The sequence below is a fragment of the Haemaphysalis longicornis genome, unplaced genomic scaffold, assembly GCF_048455015.1.
Source record: "Haemaphysalis longicornis isolate Haplotype H1 unplaced genomic scaffold, Haemaphysalis longicornis Haplotype H1 scaffold_7, whole genome shotgun sequence".
Lineage (NCBI taxonomy): Eukaryota > Metazoa > Arthropoda > Arachnida > Ixodida > Ixodidae > Haemaphysalis > Haemaphysalis longicornis.
In genome coordinates this window covers 100003858-100008915 of record NW_027526422.1, presented here as the reverse complement: position 1 = coordinate 100008915, position 5058 = coordinate 100003858, and the positions used below count along the sequence as shown (strand labels likewise).

The window sequence follows — 5058 nt, the reverse complement described above, 5'->3', positions numbered from 1 at the left end:
CCAAGCCGTGCGGCAAAGAGAATCTCTAAAGGGCAGAGTACGGCTATCGTACCTATCGAAATTCCAGTCAGGCGAATTTCTGCCTTGAAATGTAGGGCTCGAGACGTTAGCGGCCCAGAAAGAACAATTAAGCGGCGAAGTAGCCAGAACGTTGCGTTACCACTGACGCTCCTATGCTGTCTGGCTCACGCTAAGCGTGCTGCAAAAAAAAAAAATTCCCTTCTGTACCTTTGAGCTTACCCGTTTTTTAGACGAAAATGTTGTTTTCAACCTATAGAAACAAATCTTTTTCCTCAAAGTTCTGTGGCGCAGCAAGTAAATTTTGGGGGCTACAAAGCCACTCAAAATATTTTTACTGAAAATATTGGCTATCAATGACAAAATTTTTGTATGCTCCAAAATGATTTGGAAGTCTTCTTTTGAGACCTGAACAGAGTTGGTAAAATTTTGTTCTAAAATAAATAAAAATGTTTAGATTTGAAAACTGAAAAAAAAGCGTGACTCCTTTTTTTTTGAGTGGAGGAATTAGCCACATATTGTCCACCTTCACACCATTATACACTGCCTCAAATAATGTAAGGGGTTTAAGGCATAAGAACCGGCAGTACCAGCTGCTTCAGTTTTTTCGGAGTAATTCGATAACTATTGCGACCAGTCAGAAAACAAAAAAAAATTATTTGGAAAAGCACAAGGATTTTTTCGTTTTTTTCAACTAGACTAAAGTTACAAAATATATATAGAGAGCTTCCACGGATAAACTACTTGTGATGCCATCAATCTGCATCGAGGGAAACTGTTTCTGAAATCAATGATTTGAAGTGAAATCGTGTGCAGATTTTTACAGCGGAATCTCTGCTGGGACTTGTGAGATGCAGCATGAAACAATTATTTATTTTGTTATGTAAATGGAGAAATTCATCAGGAACCTGAGTTTTTTAACTGATGTTAAGGTGAAAGTCAGCGATTATGGAATGCGTCTTCACCTCTGCGAGGTGTTTGCGTCGCCGTGACGTTCACCAGTCATGCTGCATGCCCCCTGGAAACTCTAGTGCCGTACTGGCGCGGTAAAGGTTTAGTGCTGTAGTTACCTCACATGGCTGCAGCTCATGGTGACCGGAGTTCAACCCCAATTGAACATAAATAAGTTTGTATGTATATTTTTCTTACTTATTTTCTTTTTATACCGTCCGTAATTTGGCTTTATTCGTGCCGTCACCCGCAACTACGATCTCTTTTCACGCTTGAGGAGACGTCTTAGTCTTCCATTTTCAGATGTATGTCCTATAGGTCTGTGCAGAATTATCTGTTTTCAATTTTGTATATTTTTTGGAACGAAAAACATGTGAGAAACCTGTTTTTTTCACGTCCCTGAAGATTTCACGAAACTTACATCTCCATTTAGGAAGCCAAGCTGGGTAGTGATGAGCACACGCAGGCAGCTCTCCGTCCCTTTTTATTTTAATAGAGTGTTTGCGTTAGCCACTAGGTTTGCCTAACAAGTGCTTTTCTTTCTTAGTACACAGACGGTGTCCTTTTGCGTTACTTGGCACCCTGGCGGTGGCTGACCTCGCTGGCCCCGAACGAACAAAATTTGCCGCTGTGGCTGCCAGGGCGTGCTGACTGAGCGCTGAAGGAGCTGCGCTATAGCACGATACGGTTCTTTGTCCTGTGCCCTCCGACCTTTTTATGCTAATCGGATCGTTTTGCCTGCGAAGGTGTCGCATAATTGACCAAACTGCGGAGGAATCTCAAGGGACTAAATCAATTTTTCGCGAAGAATGTGCGGTCGTGTATTGTGTGTATGCGGCACAATCGCAGCTGCCAGACTGGTGGCATTTTCTTGAGGAGGGCCTCACGCTGCGTGTGCCTGCCTGACTTCTAAAATAGGTGTCATTGAACGTTCCGTCATTGTAGATACGGGGATTTAAAAGCTTTTCGGGCCAATCTCTTGTGTATTTAGGGAAAACAGCCGTCGATAGCTCAGATGTTAGGGCAAAGGACTGTTGAGGTGAGCTTTGCAGGTTAGCGTTGGAGGCGAGCTTTGCAACGTTTATGAATATTTGTGCTGGCACACTACATTACTCGGAACGTTTTTAATTAGGCGAATGAAATTCAAAAGATGTACTGCATCCGTTGTTTACGACTTCTAGGGAGTTCTCGTCGAGCAGTCCCTAATTCACAAATCTTACGGCTGTTGAAAGAATGCATCATAGCAGGAATAAAAACACAAGCAGGAATTGAGATGGAATGGAGGCGGATGAGGAATAAACTTTTATGGAATCCGAATCTGACTCCGTGTGTGGAAGCAGACCTGTGGGGGGACTCCTTAGTACAAGAGCCCCTCGCTCTGGCTGGCCATCCGTGCCCGTCTCACCAGGTTAAGCTGGGAGCTGGGTTCAGAGCGAGCTGGACAGCTGCGCCGCCCACTGTGAAGGCGAAGGGTGGGGACTGGTAGGGAGGTGGGGCGTGTGGGAGCATTCCCATACTATGTGATAAAGTGTACCCCTTTAGGGGCAAAACTTGCAATGGGGTGAGTGAGAGGTAGGGAAAATCAAATGCCATAGTGTATTGTGAGGGAAGGTCCGGGTTGGAAGTTGTCGGAGAGTGATTTCGTCAGCCTTAGTTAGAGAAGGGTGAAGTGTCGGGAAGGTGCGACGAGACAGCTTATGTGTGAGAATGTCGTAGATGAGGAGGGGGTGGGCATCCAGGGTGGAAGGAGGGAGGTTGGGGGCAATGGCCCGGTGTATCAATTCTCGGGCCGCGTAATGCACCGCTTCATTGGCGGCCAACCCACAATGGCCAAGAGACCATAGAATGTGGCACTCTTCGGGGAGGTAAGTATAGTGTTCGATGATGTGTGGGGCAGTTCGAGGAAGTATACCTTTTTGAAGATACGGGCAGGCTTCCTGCAAGTCCGTGATCACTGTCACGTTGTCGCGACGAGTGGAGGTAAGGGAGAGCGCAATGAATATCTCTCCAGCTTCAGTTTGTGCTGAGGCCCGCGTGGAGGCAGTGGCGATAATGGGTTTTTGGCTGAAGAAAGTGGCGACGGCATAAGTTGATCGGTTTGGATATGGGTTGCGTCCACGTACAGCGTGTTCGGAAGATGCTGGTACTGCATGCGGATGTAGTTGGTGCGGGCGCTGCGACGACCATCGTGGATGCCTGGGTGCATATTCCGGGGTAGCGGGGCGACTTTAATGCGAGCGCGCAGTTTGGGCGGAAGGCGTGCCAGGTGGTGAGGCAGAGCAGGGTCGGGTAGCCCAGGCGAGCTAAGGTACTACAGCCAGTGGAAGTAAGCTTAAGGCGTTGGACTTGCGAAGTTCGTTGAGCTTCGCACAGCTCTGTCCACGTATTCTGTATTCCCAAGCGTAAGAACAAGTCAGTAGAGGTGTTAGTGGGGAGGCCTAGTGTAGTTTTGTACGCTTGCCTAATTAAAATGTTCAGTTTCTTGTGCTGTGCTGGTTTGAGGGAAGGTAAGGAGCTGCGTATGTAAGGCGACAGATGAAGAAAGCTTGAACCAGACGGGCAGTTTCAGCTTTTTTTAGACCAGTACGTTGGTGGGTGATGCGCTTAACTAGTTGTGCCAATTGAGTAACTGTTCGTTGAAGTGCCAGGATGGTGTGCGAGCCTGAGCCGTCTCGTAGGATTGTGAGTCTGAGTACCCTGAGATGGGTTACTACAGGAACGGGGCGAGTCTGTGTAGTAAGACACGGTTCTGGAGTCGGCGCTGTATGTCGTCCCCGAGTTCTCTGCTGAAAGGTTAACAGCGCGGATTCTTCCGAGGGGCTGGTCAGACCACATTTACAGAGACAAAAAATGAAACAGGCTGCTCAAGAAGCTAACGCCCGTAGAAAAGAAACGAGCTCGAAAACCAAAAAGCAAAACAATCGGCTGCCACGAGTCGCTATAGGGGCAGAAAGCACACTAAGCTGCTTCTACGCCACTTCCGCCGCAAGCTCCATTTGGTACTACAGTTTCCTTGCTCTACGAGAGCGGTCCGAAAGAAGTAAGCGGCGAAGCCATCCCCGTCGATAGCTCAGTTGGTAGAGCGGTGGACTGTAGAGGTACCGTGCTGACATCCATAGGTCGCTGGGTCGAATCCGGCTCGACGGAATGTGTTTCTTTTGTTTTCCGTCACTTCGGTCCTGACTTAGGAGGAATGGCACCTCCTAACTAAGCCAGTGAATTCGCGTTTTTTTCGATCACGCGTTTTTGTTTGCAATGCAAGGTTGCCTAGCCTGCATGAATATACTTATTCACAATGGAAAGCTGAAAAACTTTCTTTTCCACCTCACCGTGCACAAATTTTGAGCTATGCTAAAAAATTGAACGTAGAAGACTCCCTCAGTAAAAAAAAAAAAAAAAACGTGGAGGTGCGGGGTATCGATCCCCGTACCTCTCGCATGCTAAGCGAGCGCTCTACCATCTGAGCTACAACCCCGACGCACTCGGCACGGGAAAACGTCCGGCGTGTTGCATAAGCAAGCTTATCACCGCTGTGATAACTTAGCAGCTCAACTCTACGCAATGGAAAGTATATTCTACCATGTAAACTTCCTCGTACAGTTCATAACAATGGGTAAAAACGATTTCATAGACGCAAGGGAGATATATGCTGTAGGCAAGCCTCGTAGAGCCTACAGGAATGTTGAAGCAGCAGGCACTTAGGATTTCGCTCGGTTGGTCTTTTCCTCGTAATTTCAGCCCGCGCTGAATAAGCAGGCACAATATAAATAAAACAAAACACAATGCAGGTGGTGTTTTGTAAAATACCGTAACTTACCAGTTCTCATCCCACAAAACATTATTTTGACGTATCAAAAATTGATTTCTGCTATTACTAAAACAACGTTGACTACCAGGGCCGTAGCCAGGGGGCGTTCTTGTAAAAACACCATTTTATTCGAACGTCCTGTTGGCTGCACTATGTGAAATCAAGTGTACTTATTTTTGTAGGAGGTCCCGTTGCAGTCTCTGACTTTGGGACCTCCGTCTGTATATCATGTTTATGTTGCTAACTCAGCTCGCAGTTTCGACACCATTCAGCAACTGCGT

At 46.9% G+C, this 5058-nt stretch overlaps 2 non-coding genes across 2 annotated transcripts; one reads left to right on the top strand and one right to left on the bottom strand.

Moving 5' to 3' along the window:
* The first annotated feature begins 4028 nt into the window (after nucleotides 1–4028).
* Trnay-gua (transfer RNA tyrosine (anticodon GUA)) lies at nucleotides 4029–4116 on the top strand. The gene is given in 2 exon segments: nucleotides 4029–4065; nucleotides 4081–4116. It is a non-coding gene; the product is annotated as a tRNA-Tyr (tRNA).
* Nucleotides 4117–4371: 255 nt separating this feature from the next.
* Trnaa-agc (transfer RNA alanine (anticodon AGC)) lies at nucleotides 4372–4444 on the bottom strand. Its single transcript has one exon. It is a non-coding gene; the product is annotated as a tRNA-Ala (tRNA).
* Between the last annotated feature and the right edge of the window lie 614 nt (nucleotides 4445–5058).